Here is a 25,072-nt window from a genome sequence, read left to right as displayed (position 1 = left end):
TACATTCTGTCTATTCTAGCCCAGTTTTTTTATTTGGAGAATAATATGTAGATTCACTCAGAATACCTAGTACTGAATTAACATCTTACATGCCAAATGTTTTCATAAATTTGTTTAAAAAACTACCATCCTTTGTTATATTTTCCCTTCTGGGACCCCAGACACATCTTCACTGTTGCAAATCAAATTCTAGTCCCCACCTATCTTTGATGTCTATAGTGATCAAAATTAATCTCTCAACATAGGTGTCTCTGTGGATCTTACTCAAAAAATCTCACGAATCTTTGTAAATGTGGGGTTCCTTGGTTAAAAGACCTTTCAGTTCTGTCTCAATAAACCTGGCTATTAAATGGGATTTTGGCCCTTTTACATTAGGGTCTTAGGGTGGTTCTGCCAAATAGGGATCCCAAATATTGTTCAGATCCGTGGAAAATTATTTTTCATATAGCTAAACTCATCAATGGTAATCAACTCTTCTAATAGTAAATTATGCAACGCTAGATAAAATTTCCTATATGAAACATTCAGCTTGTTTCTACAGCTCTCTTCATATTGGTCAAAAACCAGCATGGTTTCTGTGATGTCCCCACACTCGGCCAGTAATCAAGGAGCCTGAATCCTCACCACTGACACTGGAGAGGGAAGTTCACTTGGAATACAAATGGATACACTCAGTATTTCCAGATGCAGACCTCTCTGTATCAAGCACAATTTCCCTTAAGAGCACCTAGGGAATACACTCAGTCCGGAGGCTGGTTTCTCTCTATATTTGTCTAGACCCCCAATAAGACTCCCCACTGGCACAGCTTAGAGTTGAGTCCTTAGCTTGGGGACCAAGCTAAGTCCTCCCACATCCTCTCTGTGAAACCAGTGCTTTGTGTCCCTCCTCCAAGCAGCTGACAGACACACACGCACACACTGAGGTTTGATACACACACATACACCTAGGAAAGGCTGGCACAGATCCACCTGCTGTGCCCCCTTCTGCCCAGACTATAAGGTAGCTATCATTGCCACCAGAACACCTGCCAGCTACTTTAAGACTCTTACAGGGGTACACAATTATATTGAGTGAAATTAATATTAATATAAATGGTAATGTTGACCAAACAGCAAGGCTTTCAGAAGTGGCCACAGTTGTCACCAAATATTTATGTGCAAATACTTGTGAAAGCTTAAATATTTTCTAAAAAGGACCAGCCACAATGAAAAGTTCAAATATATGTGATAATAAATAATAAAAGAACAAGAAAATACTAAATATCTATTTACAGTAAACAACAGAGTTTCAATCACAGGAGATATTGAAAATAACACAGCTGAATAGTTTCACACAGCTACAGAAAAACAGTACTACTAATCTCACTATATTTTCTGACTAATCTAAATGAATTACTGTTCCCTAGTTAAGTTACTACTACCACAAGGCAAGATGGTTGACTTTGTCAGATTCAAGACAGAATACAGAATACTGAGAGCAATTCCCTACTAATATTTAAATATTATTTCAGAATTGATTACACAATGACATTACATCTGGTCATTTGAGTCTGTTTCTCACACTATCCCCCATCACTAAAATGTGACAGAATTTTAGCACCTATGTGTTACCATACACACAGACAGAGCTTTGTTCAGATGTGGTGCAGCTTCTGGAAGTTATAAAACCATAAAACTATTCAAATTTTCCTACAGGAGCTACAACCTATTCTTTAGAACAGACGTTGCATTTCTGGCTCACTTCAAAACTTTGGGATAACATCTTTATGGCTTAACCCAGAAAGTAATTTAATTTCAAGAATATTTTTCAAAGTCAGGTGGATTGACCTCTTCCCTTCCGGTATGTGCTGTTACAATGTACACATTTAATTCAGTTACAATAATACAAGTACATTTCTTTTCCTTCCAGCAGGGCACATGGTTGATACATTTTAACAAAACTTCACAAATACATTTTCAGCTCAAGCATCTGTACAAATGTTTGATATACAAATGACATATCATTTACAAAAGTCCAGCTAGCTGTGCTGGCACATGTCACATGTCCACTGCCCTACTTCTCCTGGCATGGCTGGCAGTACCTCCTATCATCTCAGTCTCCATCATTTTTGTGTATTCAGTTTGGTCCATTACCACCATCCCACTGCCTTTATCAAGCTTCATGCATCTCATAGCGAAATTAGTACAAACCAAACTAAATAACATCTGTTCCTTTCATCCAGGTTATTGTAAATCAACTCCCTATTATTTCTGAACATTTTTCTCATCTCATTTTCACAATTCTTTTCAAAAAGTGAACAAGTGGGATGTAAGGGGGGTTACAAACACTAGGTTTTTTACTAACTTCAGAATTCAAGTTAACATTATAAAAAACACAGTCAGATTTATCTTTCTAGTGAAGATTTTCAAATCAACAATAGTTTTAACCACATTGCCTTTTTTAGTGGAACAAATGCAATACCTTTCACAAAAAGAGAAGCATGAGCTCTGGAAAGATCCAAGGAACTATAATTATACACTTCCATTTTTCCAGTTTATATTAAGCATGGGTCCTTTGGTCACAGTTAATTCCTTGCACAACCCCTCCCTCTCAGGGTTCTCAGAGAATTCCTGAATGTGGTTTATGAGAGGTGTTGCCCCTGCCACAACCCTTGTCGTGCTCTCCTCTAGTTCATTATTCTCTCTGATCTTCTTGGGGTGGGGAACTCAGGGGGTTCGGAAGTACTCCAAAGCGGATTGATGAAGTTTGTTGTTGTATGCTGCACCAGCCTCACTAGAATTACAAGACACTGCACTGAATGATGGTACTATTTCACAGCAGTCAAAAATCTTTGAGAACAAGCTGGTTAAGTACAGTAAGTTATAGGCAGAAAACAGTTACTTTTGTGAGTGTACTAAACAGGGTATTGTACCCAAAGGTTTAAGATCCTGGAAATATCCTTCAGGGCTTGTGGAGGGTTCAGCACTACATCAAGAATTCATTGCATTATTTGATAAACAAGGTGTTGAACTCATGGAAGGACTGATGTGACACAACCAGAGGACAATGGAACTACTGCAGGTTGAAATCAATCAATTGAACACCAGCATTTCCAATAAATTGTCTTTTAACTCTGTGAGAGGATAATACAATATGCTGTTCAGCAGGGTAGATCAAACCCTGCAAGAGGTTAAAAACAGGAAACAGAAGAAGTTGGTCTGGAATTTGGGAGGGTGGCCTAATGGTTAAGGTGTTTGCCTTACAAACACAAGGTGCAGGGTTTGAATCTCACAAGGGATAATTGGCTAGGCTTAAAATGGCTCGCAAGGGCAGTTAGCCTAGTACTAACCTATGGATAGGACTGACTATAACAAAAAGGCATATCCCTTCCCCCTGTGAAGATTAACAGCATTGTTTACAACAATGATTTCTCCAATGAGGATGGTGCAGCATACAACAACAAACATCATTCAGCACCTCTGGACTATTCCTCAGCCTCCCTTAGCTCCCCACCCCTACAGAGATCAGACAGAATAAGGAACCAGAAGAGAGCATAACAAGGGCGGTGGCAGGGGCAACACCTCTTGGAAACCACAGTCAGGAATTTGCCTAGAACCCAGAGAGGGAGGGGTTGTGCGAGGAGTTAACTGTGACCAAAGGACCCATGATTATTACAAACTGGAAAAATGACTAAAGTTTATAATTATAACTTCTAGGATCTTTCAAGAGCTCATTCTTTTCTTTTTGAGAAAAGTCTTAAATTTGTTTCACTTAAAAAAGGTAATCTGGTTAAAACTAGGCTACCACCTCACATTTGCAACATCACTAGTTCCAGCTGCTTTAAAACTGAAGTCAAGCACTACTTTCGTAACTCAAAAGCCTGTCCTTGCCTAAATTCTCTATAATCTGCATTTTCCTTTCTTTATCTTTTCACTACATGTCTACATCTAATAATTCAATGACTAATCTGCTCACTAGACAATACTACATTATGCTACTTGGGAAGGATACATCATTATTGTAAATACTTAAGTGTACTAGTTGTATTTACTTTATTTTGCTTTATTTTTATTACAGTTATTCATTTCACCTGATTACTGCATATGTAATTTTTACTTATGTTGTATTGCTGCACTGTTTTTCTTGGGTTTTGTATATCGCTTATGTTATCTTTGTTATGTTTGTATTGCTGGAGCTTTTCTCCTCAGGTTTCCACTGAAAACGGGCCACCCGGCTAGCAAATGTCAAATAAATAAAATAAACTATTGTTGATTTGAAAAAAATCTGGCTGTGTTTTTTGATAATGTGAACTTGAATTCTGAAGGGAACTGATGTTACTTAGGGAAATTAGTACAAATCAAACTATCAGATGCATGAAGCCTGATAAAGGCAGTGGGAAGGTGGTAATGGACCAAATCGAATACCCCCAAGAATGGAGAACATGCTGGTACCTGCAGCAAAATCAAATGAGCACCACTGAAGAATGCTCCAAAACCACAGAATAAGAGTCAGAAAAAAGGGAGTGCTACACCATAGACGTAAAAACAACTAAGAACTTTAATAACAAAATAAAACAAAAACAGGATAAGCGCTTTCGGCATGTGCCTTCTTCAGATCTTGCTGGCAAATGCTAAAATCAACCTATTTAAAAGCATCCTAGCAAACCAATTAAGCAATAATTAGAACAATTAAGCAAGCAATTCAGTCACAACCATCACATGCTGGCAAATGCTAAAATCAACCTATTCAAAAGCATCCTAGCAAACCAATTAAGCAATAATTAGAACAATTAAACAAGCAATTCAGTCACAACCATCACGTGGCCCCTTTAGATAACATAGACTTAAACAAAAAAAAACATTTCCAGCCAAGACAAAAAGATATAAAATAAAATAAAAAATATATAATATAAAAACTGCTTACATTTAAAAAGAACTTGCAACTCAAAATAAAAATCTCGGTAAAAACAAAATGAATAACACATTCAATACTCGAAAATAACCCGTGTTATAAAAAACTACTCTGAAATCAGTCTCACTAGCATTAACATACTAAACCCAGGAGCCACCAATTGATGATGTAAATCTCACTGAAGCTTCAATCTTAAAGAGACGAAGCACTCTAATAGCATAACTTACTAACAGAGCACCAGAAATGTTAATTCTGGTGCTCTGTTAGTAAGTTATGCTATTAGAGTGCTTTGTCTCATTAAAGGAGAACAACGGGATATTTAATCGTAGTGCACAGCCTGCCGTCTCTTTTCATTCCTGTTACTTCATCCTGTGCAATAAAATCTGTCCTGCATGTATTTAAAAATTATTATCTCTACTGTTTTCCTCCTAGCCATCCTCCGTTTCCGTACTGTTTTAGCTTCCGTTTTAAAAGCAAATTGTCCCGCCTTTGAAAACCGACTAACTGTCTCTTAAATCCTGACGTCAGGACTACTACACTTTTGTAGTAGTTACGGGGAGTTTCCGCCCATAAACTGACGTCACCACTCCCATATTAGCATGGTCTTTAGAAGTAGGCTTTGAACCGCCCAGAAGGTGATGTCAGAACTTTCTTGTCCAGCCCACTCCATTATCCTAATAAATCCCTGTATTCTCTGTGTGGAACTCCTTTACTTTCCATGTGTATCCTGCCGAGTTCATTCTACTGAGGGACCGAAGCATTGCCTGCAAATTCTACTCTATTACTTGTTGCTAAGGTGAGTTTTTTTTATTTTTAGTTCAGGCTAATTTTAAATTAATTAATAATCCTCCTTTTTTTCATTAATTTAAGTGCATATAGAAAGTAGTAATGTTTTATGTTTTGTGTTCTCGCCACGTGCTTCATTCGGGTAACGCTGCTTCAGGTTAACTTTAAGTTCGGAGTATGAGCGTGTTTGTGAATGCTAAATGTGCATGTGTGAGTGTTTTTTTAGTTGTAAATTTCAGAGTGTGAGTGTTTGTGAATGCTAAATGTGCCATGCGTGAGTGTTTTTTTAGTTGTAAACACAGACTGCTGAAATCGGATTGTGTGTGTGAATGTATGGAATGAGTGTGTATGACTGGTGCCATTTCTAGTGGAGTCTCCATGCCGAATGACTGATTGTGTATAACTGTTAGCATTTTTGGGTATCGGTAAGTATATTTTTAGTTAATATAGTATATTTATAGTATATTCATAGTTACGGTGTGAGCACGCATATTGTGTGTGTGTGTGTGTGTGTGTGTGTGTGTGTGAGAGAGAGAGAGAGACAGGCAAGAAAAAGAGCGCTTTTTTTGTTCTGCTTCTTAGTTTGCTCTACATTTGTGTTGCTTCGGTGAGAAATCTGTCGATGTAGTCATTAGCGTTATGGCATCCCAGCACGTGGTTCTCTCGTTCGATTCTGCCTGGGGTTGTTTTCTGTGTGGGTATGCATGTATGGGGTGAGGGTATTGTGGAATAGAGAGATTATATATTGTTGAGTAGAGATACGTATGGAAGAAAGTACGAGAGACTTGGAAAAATTGTGATTAAGGTGCAGAGGCAGGGAAGAGGTAGGTGACAGAGAGGAATGACCTGGGAGGTAGAGTGATGTGTTCAATTGTATGCTGCAAATAGCAATTTAATGGGCAACAATGCCTATTTGCTATGAGAGGGTATTTGGGATAAAAGTTAAATGGTATGCAAATATATATAAAGGAAGATCAGTTGAGAAGAAGTTGCCAGAGATTTTACTGAAGCAGAAGACAAATGATGTGCCATGAAAAATTATAAAAAGAATAAAAATAAGGTGGGGCTAATCAGAATATGATAAAGGAAAGCTGCATCCAGCTTTCACCCCAGGATGTTTGAGCTGGACAATGAATGAATGAGAGGTACTCTTTACTGATAAGTTCTCTATCAATAAAAATTGACTGCCCTAGACAACACAGCTACGCTAATAAATGGTTAAAGTAGCAGCACTTTAGTATCTAGAAGAGTGCTGTTATATAGCTACACTTTAAAATTTAAGATGTTTGCATGAGAGGATTCAAATGTTAAACTGTATGCTTTTTTTTTAAATATGTTTTGTTTATATAACACAAACAACAGAGTTTAAAAAATGCACGTGGCTACGTGGAAGCCCACCTTTGAAGCTTTATGTGTGTGTGGGATGCAAGGAGTGTGTGTGTGTGTGTGTGTGTGTGTGTGTGTGTGTGTGTGTGTGTGTGTGTGTGTGTGTGTGTGTGTGTGTGTGTGTGTGTGTGTGTGTGTGTGTGGATGCAAGGAGTGTGTGTGTGTGTGTGTGTGTGTGTGTGGGATGCAAGGAGTGTGTGTGTGTGTGTGTGTGTGTGTGTGTGTGTGTGTGTGTGTGTGTGTGTGTGTGTGTGTGTGTGTGTGTGTGTGTGTGTGTGTGTGTGTGTGTGTGTGATGCAAGGAGTGTGTGTGTGGGATGCAAGGAGTGTGTGTGTGTGTGTGTGTGTGTGTGTGTGTGTGTGTGTGTGTGTGTGTGTGGGATGCAAGGTGTGTGTGTGTGTGTGGGGATGCAAGGAGTGTGTGTGTGTGTGTGTGTGTGTGTGTGTGTGTGTGTGTGTGTGTGTGTGATGCAAGGTGTGTGTGTGTGTGTGTGTGTGTGTGTGTGTGTGTGTGTGTGTGTGTGTGTGTGTGTGTGATGCAAAGTGTGTGTGTGTGTGTGTGTGTGTGTGTGTGTGTGTGTGTGTGTGTGTGTGTGTGTGTGTGTGTGATGCAAAGTGTGTGTGTGTGTGTGTGATGCAAGGAGTGTGTGTGTGTGTGTGTGTGTGTGTGTGTGATGCAACGAGTGTGTGTGTGTGTGTGTGTGTGTGTGTGTGTGTGTGTGTGTGTGTGTGTGTGTGTGTGATGCAAGGAATGTGTGTGTGATGCAAGGAGTGTGTGTGTGTGTGTGTGTGTGATGCAAAGTGTGTGTTGAAAATTTCATTTTTGTGCTTGTGCCCACGAGGCCAAAGATAACAATGCCTCCTTGACTGAAATGTTTCATTGTGATCTAATTTTGTGCTTACCATGCAAGCAAACAGACGACTGAAGATGTTGTGGGAAATAGGGCAAACCAGACCTGAAGGGGGTAATTGGCTAAAAACTGTTCTTTTCTTAGTTCTGTTTACTTGGGTAGTGGAATTTAGGTGTTTGGGGAAAATGTTTCCTTTTTGTGCTTGTGCATACATGCAGAAAGTTTACAATTGATCTCTGTGGGAAATGATTCACTTTGATATCATTTATTGCTTACTATGTGAATAACTGCTGACTAAGTCATTGCGTAACATGGTTTAATTATCATTGTGCATACATTGAAAACTGGAGCCTTGTGGAAAAATATTCACTCTCGTGTGTGTGTGTGTGTGTGGATGCAAGCAAGGAGTGTGTGTATGTGGATGCAAGCAAGGAGTGTGTGTGTGTGTGTGTGTGTGTGTGTGTGTGTGTGTGTGTGTGTGTGTGTGTGTGTGTATGCAAGCAAGGAGTGTGTGTGTGTGTGTGGATGCAAGCAAGGAGTGTGTGTGTGTGTGGATGCAAGCAAGGAGTGTGTGTGTGTGTGTGTGTGTGTGTGTGTGTGTGTGTGTGTGTGTGTGTGTGTGTGTGTGTGTGTGTGTGTGTGTGTATGCAAGGAGTGTGTGTGTGTGTGTGTGTGTGTGTATGCAAGCAAGGAGTGTGTGTGTGTGTGTGTGTGTGTGTGTGTGTGTGTGTGTGTGTGTGTGTGTGTGTGGATGCAAGCAAGGAGTGTGTGTGTGTGTGTGTGTGTGTGTGTGTGTGTGTGTGTGTGTGGATGCAAGCAAGGAGTGTGTGTGTGGATGCAAGCAAGGAGTGTGTGTGTGTGTGTGTGTGTGTGTGTGTGTGTGTGTGTGTGTGTGTGTGTGTGGATGCAAGCAAGGAGTGTGTGTGTGTGTGTGTGTGTGTGTGTGTGTGTGTGTGTGTGTGATGCAAGCAAGGAGTGTGTGTGTGTGTGTGTGTGTGGATGCAAGCAAGGAGTGTGTGTGTGTGTGTGTGTGTGTGTGTGTGTGTGTGTGTGTGGATGCAAGCAAGGAGTGTGTGTGTGTGTGTGTGTGTGTGTGTGTGTGGATGCAAGCAAGGAGTGTGTGTGTGTGTGTGTGTGTGTGGATGCAAGCAAGGAGTGTGTGTGTGTGTGTGTGTGTGTGTGTGTGTGTGTGTGTGTGTGTGTGTGTGTGTGTGTGTGTATGCAAGCAAGGTGTGTGTGTGTGTGTGCGTGGTTGCAAGCATGTAGTGTGTGGGGGAATGATTCATTTTGAGGTTTGCTGTAGCTTGTGCATAAATAGACAAACCAGAATGAACAGGTCATTCAGAAATAAGAATCATCTGCAAACATGGACGTAGTAAGAAACATTTTTACTTTTTTGTAATTGTGCATACCTGTGTGTAGGCGAGAGCGCTGTCTGAGTGCGTGGGTGAGAGCGCTGTCTGAGTGTGTGGGTGAGAGCACTGTCTGTGTGTGTGGGTGAGAGCGCTTTCTGTGTGTGTGGGCGAGAGCGCTGTCTGTGTGTGAGTGTGTGTGTGTGTAGGCGAGAGAGCTGTGTGCGTCTGTCTTTGTCTCTGCCTGCGTGTGTCTACTAGACCAATGTTCAACCTTGGTGCTTGTCCATACATCTAAACTCTGGACTGTAGCTCCTGGCAGAAAATGTTCCATTATGTATATTCTGCATGCACAGTGATGAAGGGATCATTGTGATAAGAGTAATGTTTGTGCTCATGCAGACATGGCCAAAGTACGTGTGAAAATGTTTTACTTTTTGTGCTTGTGAAAACGCTAGGCATTCTTGGTGAAAATGAGTCATGTAGAGGATTAGTTTCTGCTTACTATGCATTGACTGAAGTACTGAAGCGTTGTCCTATTTTTGTGATTGTGCATACATGGACCTAGTTAACTATGTGATCCTTGCAGAAATTCATTTTGATGTCATTTGGGAGTGCTTGTGCATTCAGACTGACTGAGGTTTGTTATAAAAATGTTCATTTGTGGTGCTTGTGTATACATGGAGAAAACAGACAGAAGGAGGTCTTTGCAGAAAAGATATCCTTTTTGATTCCGCTTCCACAAAGTAAAAAAGGGGTCATTGGTAGAAATGTATACTTGTGGTTATGCATACCTGGCCAAAGCACAGAATGGAACGATGGGGAAAATCATTTATTTAAATGTAATTTTGTGCTTACTGTGTATTGACAGAGTACTGGAGATGGTGTCTTTAATATTTGTGCATACATGGAGAATTAGGTCACCCTTGGGCAAAATCTATAGATCACATTCGTTAGTGCTTGTGCATACTTGGGCAGACTACTCAAGGTTGTTTGTGGAGATGTAGCATTTTATATGCTTGTGCATACCCTGCAAAACCAGATTCAAGGGCTCATTGGTGAAAACGTTTGTTTTTATTGGTGGTAATGCAAGCAAGGGTGTGTCGGTGTGTCTTGATGACGGTGTGTCTTGATGACAGGCCATTGTTTAATGTTAACTTTCAGGATGGCCTTTACATGAACCATTAGTGCTGCTGTAGTGTAATCGCAGAATGCCGCATTCCGCTAGACAACCCTCACCTATTTTTTTGGCATGTACCGGGTCTGTGCATTGAGTCATTCTGCTAGTATTAAGAGAAACCTAATATGAGATGTAAGAAAGCCTTTTACAGTACAGCATGAAAAGTAAGGGTGGGACCTTCTGTGGATGGAGGCTCTTCATAACTCTCTTTGGATGTTAATTCTCTCTCAGAATCTACCAACTGGCTGTCGTGGCATCAGAAGGACAAAAGAGGTCAAGACAAGAATATCAATTCGAGCCAACTTATCGTCCTGGAGAGCAAAGGAGGAAACGCCGTTGTGTGGGTTTGGAGAGGAGCGTGGAACAGCAAGCGACTGAGGTAGACGAAAGCAATCTGTCTGATATGCATTGGTGCGTATGCGGCCATTGCAGTATGATGATGAGTGAACGTGAATGCCTCTGCTGTGTGTCATCACCACGTGCTACTGACAAGTGGAGAGAACTAAACTTGCCACTGTCTAATCAGTGCATCACAACACATCCAGAATTCTCATCGACTTGCCTATTAAGGCACATCCTACAATTGCTGTTTAGAAAACAGACAGTTCATAGAGGATTCCAAGACACAGAGTGGACAAACAGGTACACAACAACCTAGGTGATTGACATCACTGCTAATGTAAGGGCTAGGTTGACCGGGTAGACATGCTTGCTAATAATGTGAAGGTAGAAGGAATTAGCTAGCTAGTTGACAGCCATGTCTTTATAAGTTAGTGGCCTTTGATGTTGGCAAACTTACTGTGGATGATGAGTAAATAGCTGATGTGTACTGGCTGGCCAATCTGGTTTTCCTCATATTTCTGGCATGTAGGGTTGCTCAAGACTGCTGGTATCAAAACGTGAATTCCGCATCTGTAAACCAGCCTTAATTGTAATAATTTTTTTCTGTTTCAGGCGATACCGTCTGCTGGTCTATAGAGCATATGTAAAGTGGGTCTGTAACAATCGGCGACTCGGTTTTGGCAATCGCATGGTCATACCAGCTTGCGTTGTTGTTCGTATTTGTGCGGCTTTTCCCACCGAAGACACAGAGGATGAATATGTTGGTTTTCAGCCATTTGAGGGACTCTGGGTGTTTGCAGAGTAATGATGTCCTTTGACATTCTGTTTTGCAAACATGCTCTCTTTGAAATGTCTACCGATTTATAACAAAGTCGATCCATTTATAACAATGTATTCAGTTTGTCCTATGATGTTGTACTCCCCATGTTTGAATTTGATAATGAGAAATAAAGAAATCGTTTACTCGCTATGCAATGTTTCTGGTCCTGTGGAATAGCTGACCATTCACTTTTGTAATACTAGACGTAACGTAGTGTAATGTTAGATATGAAAGTTGCACGTTAAAAAGGGGGAACACAGTCGCAATGGAAAATCTATTTGTACTCAAAGTCTGACATTTTAATGGCCTTGACTGATTCATCAAATTGTGCCGAGGGAAGTCTTGTCTCCCACTACGGTCATTGATTTTTAATTTTCATGATAGAGGCTACTTCGCTGATCAACAATTCCAAAAGTACAGTTGTGTACACTTACCATAACTTATATATTAGAGTGTATTGACTCATGCAGTCTTTACATTTAGGTTATCTGCTTGCCGGTTGCCCTCCGTTGGCCTGATTAAAAAAAATCGTGGGTCCTGCAACCATTGCTGTCCTTTCTTCCATGCGTTTTTCTGGAATCCTGGTAGTCTGATGGCTAATGGACATTTCTTGGATAATTAAACAGAGTAAATATTTAGAGGCAAAAATATACAGACAATGGATAGTGCGCTGATTAAGTAAAGCACAAAACCGACAGCAAGGTACGTCATGGTGAGGGCTTAGACAAGGAATAGAGTAAGAATGAAAATCCTGTTGCAAACCCTGAAACCACTGCTCACAGGCCCAAGGGCATTAAGACTTCTAGTTTTAGAAATCCTACCCCTTCAGATAGAGACTCCAGGGCGCTGGATAGACAGGGTTAAAAGGTTCATACTTCTGCACCCTTGGCAATCAGGCATTTAAACCGTTAATTCCATGTGCAAATATATCAACAGCATATCATGGGACTGCTTAAACAGAAAATGATGATTCTGACTGTGGAAAACAAAAATTTACAGGATTTACTGCATACAGCTGTACAAGTTGGAAAACTACTGTGCAATGTGGTTTTGATTCTTTAGAGTCCTCTTGCAGGGCTGCTGTTAATGGGTCTTTGCTTAGAAGGCATGCTTGGCTTAAGGAGCAATCTCTGCCTGATCATGTTAAAGCCAAACTGTTGGATGGTCCTTAGCAGCAGGACCACCTATTTGGCAATAAGGCTGAGGAAGTTTTCAAAAAAAGATGGAAGCTAAACCTACATCAATGCAGACTAAAAGATTTCCTTCAAGTGCAACCGCCTACATTTAGTAGGCACTGGCCTACTAAGAACTGGTCCTTTCCAGCTCCTTCCAGAGCGTCTCAAGCCAAACACAGACATTCGAAAAGCACCAGGTTTTAGTCACAAGTGACTTTCAGAACTAAGCAATGGTGTGCTTCCACTTTCAAATCTGGAAATAAGACCTCACCTTATGGTAAACAGTCTCAATGACTTTCCTTTAAAATTACCAGGCAGTTCCCTTTTAGCCGCCCCTTTGGCGGGGAAAACTGGCCCTGCATTAAAAAAACTGGCAACTTATAACCCAGGACAGATGGGTTATAAATAGTGTCCCAGGGATACAGGTGTCATTTCCACACTGCCAGGTCAAAACGGGTGGCCAGACCTGCCCCCAAATCAGTGGTCTGAGGATCAGAAACCTGTACTTCCCTCATAAACATGGGTGTTATTCAAATAGTACCAGATGAGGAAAAGGGCCAAGTTTTCTATTCCAGACTTTTCCTGGTACCCAGAAAAGGGCAATCATGGCTTCCAATTCTGGACCTGTCTACTCTAAACACCTATCTGGACATTCCAAAATTCAAGATGGTGACTCTTAAAACAGTTAATTCCTATGCTTGGCAACCCTACATTTAAGAGGCTTACCTGCATATCCCAATTGGGGAATCTTGCAGAAGATACCTACGCTTAAAATCAGTCTATTCCCTTCCCCCCAATGCCTCTGCTCTCCAAAGTTCTAAGTCAAACAGGACATACCAAACATGATTTTGATTGCTCCAGACTGGCCTCGCCAACATTGGTACCAGCTCATGCAGTGTGTCAACTTTCTCCATGGCACCTGCCTCAGACACCTTGCTTACTGTCTCCGCAGGAGACAACAGGGAAGTAGTCTGAGGCAGGTGACATGTATATAACCACGACACTCTGTGCAGGAGTGGGTACCAGTGTTGATGTGGCCACTTGGAGCAATCAAAATCATCCTTGGTTTGTGCCTTTTTTAATACTTTGGTGAGCAGATGCCGAGGGGGGAAGGCATACACTGATAGGTTTTTCCAGCTGAAGGACAGAGCATCCACTTTCCTGCCTTGTTTGTGGTGAGTCCTTGTGCAAATTTTGTCCAATAGGTAGTTTTGGGGAGAGGGAAACTGGTCTATCTGGGCTCCCCCATTTGTTTGTCAATATGTTTAAAATCCTTGGTTCCAGTTGCCACTGATGTGGGTCAGAGAGGTTTCTGGTTAGTACGTCTGCCAGTGTATTTAATTCTCCTGGGAGTAATTAAGCTTGTAGGTGCACTTGGTAGTTGATGGCTGTGTTCTACAATGCCATGGCTAGTCTGCAGAGGGGGTAAGAATGTGTATCCCACTGCTTTTTTATGTACCACATGACAGTGGTGTTGTCTGTCTTTACCATTTAGTTGTCCTGGAAGAATGTGGTCCTTGAAGGCTGTCTGATCATTCTGTACAGCTAACATTTCTTTTTGATATGCAGGTGCATTTCACTTGGGTTCCATTTGGCCTGAACACACTTCCTGGCCTTGTGACCCTCCCCCCATGCATAGTCTGTGTCTGTTAGGGTTTGAGCGGCAGGGGGTGGTGTGAAAGGTATTCCCTTGTTTTGGTGGAAGGCCTCTGCCCACCAAAGGATCTCTAGGTGTAGGCAAGGTATGATCGGAACCATTGCTTCTAGATCCTGAGAATGTTGCAACCATAGGGTTTTTAGATACCACTGTAGTTGTTCTTGGAGTTTCACTGTTACAGTCACTACATTTCGCTAATCCGCTGGCAGGTTGCCATCATTCGGCCTGAATTCCAAAATCTCAGGTCCTGCGTCGGTTGCTGTCTTCTCTTCCATGACGTCAGATCGTCGGGGGTATAAAACAAGCAGCCAACGCAGTTTTCCTCAGTCTTTCTTGATGCATGGTGCCTGAAGCAGAAGCATTTTCCAAGTGCCGGTTGGCCAACTCTAGAAATATTCATGTTTTGAGTGTCAGAAGCAAAGTCTTGACTAAAGCTAAGTACCCCGTTGGGGAAACTTATTTTTTTTCTTGCTGCATACTGATGTCAGAGAAAGTTAATAATTGTATTACTTGTGGGAAGAAAATGGGTCATAAGGATTTCCATTTATACTGTATTCCTTGCCTATGCCCTGATCACAACGTGCCTCGCTGTCAGTTTTGTGCTAGATTTAACCAACGCACAATTAAGCGTCTGTAATTTTGCCTCAAAGTATTTCGGAAGTAGATTTAACTACCCAAAAATATAGCAATCAGACTGCCAGAGTACATAAATGCAAAGAAAGGGATAGAGGGACAGTCGAGATCCAAAACAGACGATACTTCTCCTAAGCCAGTCGCCGGTACTCGGTGAGGTGCTTTCGCAGCCCCTACCAGCTACTTTCAAGTCGCAGGACCCTAATAACAACCATGTGGAGTACGGCATGCCACGAGATACTCCAAAGTATTGGACCCGCGGGTGTATCTCCCTTGGATGGGTCCAGAGCCACTGAGCAAGCACTGGCTTCTGAGGGTGTATACAGGCCTCAACATTTTTATACAAAACCGCTGCAAAGACAAACAGCTGGAAAGACGTAGACAAAATCAACTTCTAAAACTAAAAAAAAAAAACGCATGAGCTGCAAGCACAGGCTTCTATGCCCAAAAAACAGATAAAAATGGCTGAAGACCTGATTACATTGATCAGGGGTTCCCATCCCACTCCAGATAAGACACCTAGGCAAGACACTGACTATGAATCTTGAGATCAGGTTTCTATTTCCTCTGATTCCTTTTCTGATCAGGAATTTCCTATATCTCCCTATGAGGATTCATGATGCAGAGGCATCTATACCATCTGCATCACCAACTGAGGATTATTCATTTGGAGAAACCTTGCATACTTTTGAGGGAGCATTTTCACTGGGAAAGTCAAAATTTTTCAGAATCAAAAGAGCCTCGGATTTCCTTCTCCCACAGCAGAGGCCTTTTTAGTAGCCATATCCCCTGTTTTTAGACATTGTGGATGTGTTTTTGGAGTCTAGCTTGACCACTGACTCCTTACCCCCCCCCCGGCTCCCAGTAAGCCTGACTGGTATTACACTGTCCCTGACTAACACAAATTTTTATTTAGACAACACTGCTGCTGACCCATAAAGCATTTCACAGGTTCTAAAGGGGGTTAAGGCCTCAACAGCCAAAAATCCTACACCCTCTGACATATTCTAGGGCACCGGATAGAGGGGGTGGTGGTTTATACATCCGCAACCTTGGCAATTCGGGCCTTAAACTGCCACTTTCATATGCTCAAGTATCAACAGGTTATGGGACACTTGAAACAGAAAATGTCAATTTCTGAATGTGCAGAAAATAAAGAAATCCAGGAATTATTGCATGCAGCTGAACAGGCTGGAAACCATACTTTGCAATGTGGTTGTGATTCTTTAGAGGCCTCCTGCAGGGCCGCAGTTACGGGATCTGTTAGGAGGCATGCCTGGTTAAAGGAACAAAATTTACCTGATCATGTTCAAGCTAAATTACTAGATGCATCCTTACAGCATGGTACTCTGTTTGGTATTAAGGCAGAAGAGGTTTTAAAGAAAATGGAAGACAAAGCTAAGTCTATGCAAGCTGTTAAAGACAACTTACAAGTGCACCCACCTAGATTCAGTAGACACTGGCCGACCACAAATTGGTCATTTTCTGTGTCAGACAGACCTCAAAGGGGCAAATCCAGATGCCCTAAGGGTTACAGATACCAGGCACAAGATTCATACAGGTCAAAGCAATGGTGCGCTTCTACTTCCAAATCTGGAGGAGATAAAGCGCAAACCTACAGAAAACACTCCCAATGAATTCCCTCTTCCTTCACCAAGCCCCTTTCTTCTGGGAGCACCCTTGGGGAAAAATTAGCACTTTTTGCTCAAAATTGGCAGTTACTATCCCAGGACTAGTGGGTGCTAAACATGGTATAAGAGGGATACAGATTACATTTACAAACTCTGCCAACGGCAAATGGTTCACCCGATCTGCCTTAAAATCAATGGCCAGAGGCACAAACAGGTTTACATCCCTCATGGATGTGGGGGCCATTTCAGCCAGTACCAGAATAGGAAAGGATATTGCTATTAGCAATTACTTCAGCAAGATGGATCTCCTAGCTACAGGCCCTCATGGTGGTGGAGCCTTTTATCATATTTTACCCGGACAGGGTATCTCTGAGGGGAAATCCAACATTTATGACTAAGGGTGGTTTCCAGTGTGGCTCTTAACCAAATTATTCACCTGCCAACCTTTTATCAAAATCCACAGAACGGGGGGGGGGGGATTATGTATTCCTTGGAAGTACACAGACAGCTAAGATTCTACCTGAGCAGGAATAAAGTTCTAAGAAAAAATGAGCAAATACTAGTGGCATATGCTGCAGGATCAGAAGGAAAGGCTATTTCAAAGCAGACTATTTTAAAGTGGATAAGCCACTGGATTTGTTTCTGCTACTTACAGCATGGTAAACCTGTGGCTAAGAGCATTATGTCTGTGCATCGATGTCTGTGCAGTGACAGAAACCTGGTTCAAGGCTCCAGAGAGCACCCCAGCACTATACTTCATATCATGCGTTCCGGCCCCAAAATCCGGACAACACCAAGAAAGGAGGGGGGGTGTCCATATTCATAAAGGACACCCACACCTCAAGGTTGGTGGCAACGCACGATGCATCGGAGACCATCCAGGTGCAATTAACCATAGGCAAGACTGCTCTGCAATTTGTAGCATGTTACAGGCCACCCTCTCAAACTCAGGAACCCCACATGGCTTTCCTGAAAACATTGGAGGGGATAAATGTATCTCCAAACACCATCATACTAGGTGACTTCAACTACCCTAATATAGACTGGGAACACTACTCAAGCCCAAACACTCTAGCCCAAAGGTTCCTGGAGTTCATAAACTCAAATGCCATGGAACAACTAGTCACCATCCCCACAAGAGGAGAAAACATACTTGATCTCATCATCACGAACATGGGATCACAATGTTCAGCACCGAAGTATACCCCTCACTGGTGAGATCAGATCATAAACTAATCTCGCTGGAGGTCCTCATCCCGCCCCACCTGAAATAAAAAGACCACAGTGAAAAACTTCTCAAAAGCCGACTTCACACTTCTGATAAACTAGTGTGGTCTCCTTTAGCCCCCCTGAGCCAGTGGTAAACATTACTCAAACCACTGAATCACTTACCAATGCCTTCTACCAGCACCTACAGGACTGCATGGATCAGGCAATCCCAAACAAAACTAAGACTCTTTGTACCAAAGGCAAGCGTCCAGTCTGGTGGACCCCAGCCATAAACAAGCTCTACAACAAAAGGAGGAAGCTACTACAAGATAGAGCAAAATCCTTGAAAGGTAAGACACCTTTGATCATTATAAGTAAAAACTAAGAGCTCTCATAAAATCATCCAAGGCAAATTTTGAGAGAAAATCGCCAAGGACTCAAAAGACAATCATAAGGCCTTTTTAGCTATGTTAGAAACCTAGGAGGAAACTCCCAGATATGCTCAGAATTAGTTCAAAATGATGTGAAGATTACTGAACCTACACACATTGCCAACATACTGGCCGACAGGTTCAGTGCAAACTTCTCCCCCCCCCAAAAGGAGAGATATCTATACCAGAGGATTGTAGCCCCCCAAACATCTCCAACGCCCAGGTGAGAACTGCTCTCTCCAAGGCAAAAAACACAGCATCCATGGGACCGGATGGTGTTCCCGGCTGTGTGCTCCACGAACTCAATGAGGAATTAAACCCGCAGTTAGGACAGCTGTTTAATCTTAGCCTCACCTCAGGATACGTACCCAAGGAGTGGCGCACGGCGACTGTGATCCCACTTCACAAGTGCGGTGCCTCCACCGACCCTGGAAATTACCATCCCATCAGCTTGACAAGCCTTATCTGCAAAGCCATGGAGAGGATCATAATGGAACTCATAAATAAAGACATAGGGAACTTGCAGACTTTGGATACAACCCAGTTTGGCTTTGTCAAAGGCAGATCATGCCTTTTAAACTTGGTTGACTTTTTCGAGACAGTCACCAAGGCCATTGATGAGGGAAAGGCAGTCCATACAGCCTACCTTGACCTGGCAAAGGCCTTCGACACAATACCCCACTCAGGTATCATCGAAAAACTCATCAGCTTGAATGTAAACCCATACATCACAAGATGGGTTGCAAACTGGCTAAGTGACAGAACACACAGGGTCAGAGTTGCTGGAGCCATGTCAGACTCAAAGCCTGTCACAAGTGGTGTCCCACAGGGCTCAGTCCTGGGTCCACTCTTGTTCAGCATCTACTTTTCTGAAGTACAAGCAAAAGCAGGAGGGTTATGGCTGACAAAGTTTGCAGATGACTGCAAACTGGGCGCCATAGTCGAAAACACATCTGACACAGATATCCTTCAGAAGGGCCTCACAGAAACGGATAACTGGTGCCAGAGCCATGGCCTAAAGTTAAATGCCAAGAAATGCATTGTCATACCCTTCGGGAAAAACAAAGTTACCCATAGCTACCATATAGGTGGCAATCCACTGAGCACAGAAGAAGTCATCAGGGATCTAGGGACCCAGGTTGACAGTAGCCTATCGTTTGACACTCATGTTGCTAAAGTCGTTAGGAAAACCTTCTACATTGCCCACCTGATCATGAAGGGATTCACATCTAGATCAAGGGAGGTCATCGTCCCCCTGTACTCATCACTCATTAGACCTATGATTGAGTACAATGCCCCATTCGGAATATATCTGACCCGACACATGCAGCAGCTGGAAAGGCCCCAAAAGTTCCTCACCAAAAGGATAAAGGGTCTCAAAAATATGTCTTATGCTGCCCGACTGAAAGAACTCCAGCTCTATTCAGTCTCATACCGCTTGCTCAGAGGTGACCTGTGCTTGACATATAAGGCCATGTCAAACCCAGATTTGATGAATATGCTTCACCTCAAAAAATCTAGATCCCTCAGAACCACAAGGGCGGGAGACTTAAACCTTGACACGGTTATTAATAGAACGTGCTGGAGGGACAGATTCATCACCCAGAGACTCCCTATGCTGTGGAACAAAATCCCGTTACATGTGAGGCAAAGCACCTCGCTGGCCTTGTTCAAGAGGAATCTTGACCAATGGATGGGAGATCACAGATATACCCCAGGGATTACTTCAGTGTCACTGCTTGACAGAGGCACAGCAAAATAATAGGCATAGTTTTCTTCAAACTAAAGGGGTGGCGAAAGCCAAATAACTATGGGCTAGGCTTATAAATGCCCTTGGGCAGATAGCCTAGTATGAACCTATGAACCTATGAACCTATTAGACTCACTCCGCCAGAGCTGCAGCTACTTCGGCATGCTTTCTCAGAGGAGTACCAACCAAAGACATTTCAGAGGCTGCTATGTGGAGTTCGGTTCACACCTTTACTAAGTATCATCATTTGCCTCTACTCTCAATCCAGGGCAGGCTTTGCCAATGCAGGGCCTTATAGCAGCACCTAATGCTGCTTTGCTCCAGCCTCCCAACCATAGCTTTGGGATTCTACCCGAAACACTAAGAACATAGTACAGCATTTACAGTAAATGTAGATGCTCGATTGTATTCACTGTTGCAGTCCAGGTTACCCGACTGCCATCCCCCTTTCTTACTTCTGCAGTTACTGTCCTCTATCTTCTACTACCTATGTGGTGTATTTGCTTGTAGATGAGGGTAAAGTTTTTCTATTTTATTTTTGGATATCTTTTTGTGGGCACCTGACATCTGTGCAAGAAAAATTAAGGAAAATGGCATTGTCTGCTTGTTTTATACCCCTTGGCAATGGCACGTCATGGAAGAGGAGACAGCAACTGACAAAGGACCCAAGACTTTGGAATTCAGGCTGATTGAGGCCAACCTGCCAGCAAATTACCCAAATGTAATGACTGCAACAGTGAATACACTCTAACATCTACATTTATGGTAAGTGTACACAACTGTACTTTTCTTCATATGCAGTCTTGCATATGGAATTAGAAGAAGGCAGGAGGCCATGAACCCCAAGGCTGGCAGTATGTCTGGCAGACAGCAGGATTTTTGTGGCCACTAGTTTGAAGTTAGTTGTCAAATTAATTTGTTTCTCTGGCGTGAGGAAAGCCATCTAGGAAGTTGTACTCAAGCTTGCTCCCAGGAATATAATTTGTTGACAGGGTACCAAGGGCGATTTCTTTTAGTTTATGGTGTACCCCAGACAAGTGTGAAACCTTTTTACAAAGTCCAGCTATTTCAAAAGTATGTCCTGGCTTTCTGACTGAAGTAGGCAATCGTCCAGGTATGGGTATATTTGAATATTTCTTTACCAGAAAAATGCAATAAGTGTAGCTAGGCACTTTGTGAATACCCTGGGCACAGTCGATAAGCCATAGGGCAGTACTGAGAAGTGATAGCGTGTGTAGCCCGCTTTGAAGCGTAGGTATCTTCTGCTCGATTCACGGATTGGGATGTGCAGGTATGCTTCTTTTAAATCTGTTGGCAACCTGGCATCTTTGCCTAGCATAGGAAGTAATTGGGGAATAGTCAGCATCTTGAATTTTGAAATTTCCAAAAACGTGTTTAAAGGTAGACAGGTCCAGGACAGGATGGCATGAATTGTCGAAGACTGTAGTAGAAACCTTGTCCCTTTTCCTCTTCTGGTACCATTTGAATAGCTCCCATGCTTGAGAGAAAGTAATAGTTTTTCGGCCTCTGCCCACTGATGTTTGGTCTTGGTGTAGGCAGTGTGCAAGTATAATCAGTATCCCTGGGACACTATTTGAAACCCATTTCTCCTGGGTAAGGAGTTCAGAGTTCTTTGCGTGAAGAGCATTATTTCCGCGCAAAGGGGCAGTTAGTTGAGAAGTCACTGGAAATTTTAAAAAGACATTGAGAGAGATTAGCATGGGGGGGGGGTCTTGTTACTCCCTAATTTGGAAGTGGAGGCAGCCCACTGCTTAGTCCTGTGTGTCCTCTGGAACTGAACCCTGGGGTTTTTGCTGAATCTGGGTTTGGCTTGAGAAGACATGGAAGAGGCTGGAAAGGACTAATTCTTAGAGGGCTAGTGCCTACTAAATTCTAGGAGGCTGAACTTGAAGGAAATCTAACAGTTTGCATAGATTACGCTTTATCTTCCATCTTTTTGAGAACTTCCTCAGCCTTGTTTCCAAACAATTTACCTTTAACATGATCAAGCAAGGTTTGCTCCTTAAGCCAAGCGTGACTTCTGAGCACAGACACAGTAACAGCAGCCCTTCCAGAGGCCTCTAATGATTCAAAACCTCATTGCAAAGTATGTTTTCAAACTTGTTCAGCAGAATGCATTACATCCTGTAATCCTTTATTTTCCAAACAGTGATGAATCAACATAATTTTCTGTTTCAGCAGTGCAATAACATGTTGCTGATACTTTAACATAAGAAACTGGCAATTAAAAGCACTAATGCCCAAAGTTGGAGAAGTGTAAAGCCATCTATCCAGCACCCTGGAGTCTCAGAAGTGGTAGGCTTTGTAGCAGTAGAAGCTTTTGGGCCCCAGTGAAATAGTCTCTGGATCTGCATGAGGATTTTTAAAAAGGAACTTGTGTGACTCCAGGACCCTGGCATATCTGTCATGTGTTCTGGGAGCAGGAGACAAGGAATCAGGGGCCAAACTAAATTCCAAAAAAAGCATCAAACAATGTGTATTACAGGAGGAATAGTTAAAGGCCTATGCTGTGGTAGGAATAAGAAATTCGTAAGCCTCTTTTTGAATCCGAAAAATACTGGCTTTCCCAGTGGAAATGCTTAGAGTATGTAAGGTCTGCAAAAAAGAAAAATCCTCTGGAGGGGAAGCAGAGGTAATGTAGTCCTCTGCATCAGAATACTCATAAGTAGATAAGGGTCAATCCAGATCATCAGAAGAATCTGACAAAAACGAATCCTGGTCCAAAGATTCATAAACAACTTCAGTCCTAGGACGCTTAGAAGGGTGGGGTTGACTAACCCTGATTAGAGTTATTAGATCTTCAGCCATTATTTGTTTTTTTAGGCATAGAGGCCTGAGCATGTGGCCTGGGCGTCATTTTTTTAGGCATGATTCCAGATTTATGCCTAAGTGAAGAAGGAAGTGTCTGTTTAATATGCAAGTCCATAGGCATGAATACACCCTCAGAAGCCAGTGCCTGCACAGCAGCTCTGCACCCATCCAAGGTAGAGACTTCCGCGGGTTCCCTAGTTGAAGCATCTTGCGGCCTTTTGGACTCTGAATGGATCTCGGTATAGGCCTGCGACTCAGAAGTAGCTGGTATCGGGGGCTGTGAAAGTGCCTCACTGAGTACTGGTGTCTGTCTTAGGAGAATCGTCTGCAGTTTTGGACCTCGGCCTGTCTGTCTTTAAATTTGAGTTTTTTTGCAATACTGGTAGTTGGGATGGCTAAATGACAACATTTCTTGGATAATTAAACAGAGAAGCAAAATATTTAGAGGCGAAAATATACAGACAGTGCGCTGATTAAAGCACAAAAACGACAGCAAGGTACATCATGGTCAGGGCCTAGGCAAGGAATACAGTACGAATGAAAATCTTTGAGGTATTTGCTTTCCACGAGTAATGCAATTAACTTTTACTGACATAGCAAGGGGCAAGGAAAGGTTTCCCCAATGGGGTACTTAGCTTAAGTCGGAGACTTCGGTTCTGAAACTAGAAAATGACAATTCAGGAGTCGGCCGACCGGCACTTGCAAAGTGCTTCTGTTTCGGGCACTGCACAGCAAGAAACTGATGTAATGGCATCAGCTGCATGTTATATATCCCTGACACATTGGAAGATGGGACAGCAATCGACGCAGGACCCAAGACTTTGTTAATCAGGCTGAGGGCTAGCTGAAAGCAGATAACCCAAATGTAATGGTTGCAACAGTGAAAACATGAATAACATCAGTGTTTGTATTTTTTCATTTTCTCATTTTTAATTTTCTTTATAGTCGACTGCAGATGATGCAGCACAAGGCTGGTTGACTGCAGTAGATGCAGCGCGGGGCAATCTTTGTATTTTTTAAGTGTAACACTTGGTTTGAATTGCAGTGGTGAAACTGAAGTTGACATTCCATACACTTTTGTTTATTCACTGGAAACAGTGTGGCTTCAGCCTAAATGTTAAAGTTCTCTATATACTGCATGTGGTTGCATGACTGTACCTGGATAAAGATTAGCTCTTATACCATGATAGAATTGAATAACAGTAGGTGAACTTCCCAAATGGAAACGATTGAACATAAAAGCAAGAATACCAATCCAATTTGCATTTCTAGTACAAGAAGAAAGTTGATGGTGAAAGTATTGTTTGGATTATGGCTGCCATATCTGAGTTACTTGGCTTAAAGTTTAATAAAGCAGGTTCTTGTACTCTTGGACGACAAAGGTAATGAAAGCATTGTGTGCTGCAATGTTATGCATGGCAAATTAGCAGTGTTGACAGGGCAAAGTGACAGGGGAACCTGTGCATGGAGTCCTTGACATTCCCTATCGTGATGTTGGATAGGGCAATGTAGGTGGTTGACACTCAAAAATCAAACAGCAAGGAAGATTATAATTGTGCATGATTTATCTGCTATTATGGCACATGAAAAGTCTGTGTTGCTGTAGTAGGTGTGCTTATAGTCAATGTTATGTCAGTAACTTACCAAATGTGCTTTGTAAGTATAGTAGTGGTAGTTGTAATTTTTACACAGAATTTCTTTCCTCTCTCCTTAGATGACTGCCGCTATGCCTCAGTGTTTTGCTTACGGGTGTCGCATTTGCCGCAATAGTCTGCCACCAGGTGTGTCATTCCATCGGTTTCCACGCGATATAAAAATGTGTACACAGTGGTTGATAAATTGTGGTACAGACGTTGGCAATATCAGCAAATTTGTCAAAGAAGAGGTGAGCCGGCCAAAGCCACAACATTTCCTGTGCTCAAAACACTTTGAGGATAACCAGTTTGAACAGAACTATATGTACGAGCTTCTTCCTGCAGAAATGAAGCCACGGCAACCAATTCAGCGACTAATTAAAGAAGCAATGCCTACAATTTTCTCATTTGCTACCAAAAATCAAAGGACATCGAGACTACAGCGGCTACAGCGAAAAGAGCGGCGCAATGTAAGTAGATGGTCTGTGCATGATGTGTGTTAAGCATGAAAAA

Source organism: Protopterus annectens, chromosome 10.part0, assembly GCF_019279795.1.
Source record: "Protopterus annectens isolate FY-2018-M chromosome 10.part0, PAN1.0, whole genome shotgun sequence".
Lineage (NCBI taxonomy): Eukaryota > Metazoa > Chordata > Ceratodontiformes > Protopteridae > Protopterus > Protopterus annectens.
Note: the sequence above shows the minus strand (reverse complement) of the source record.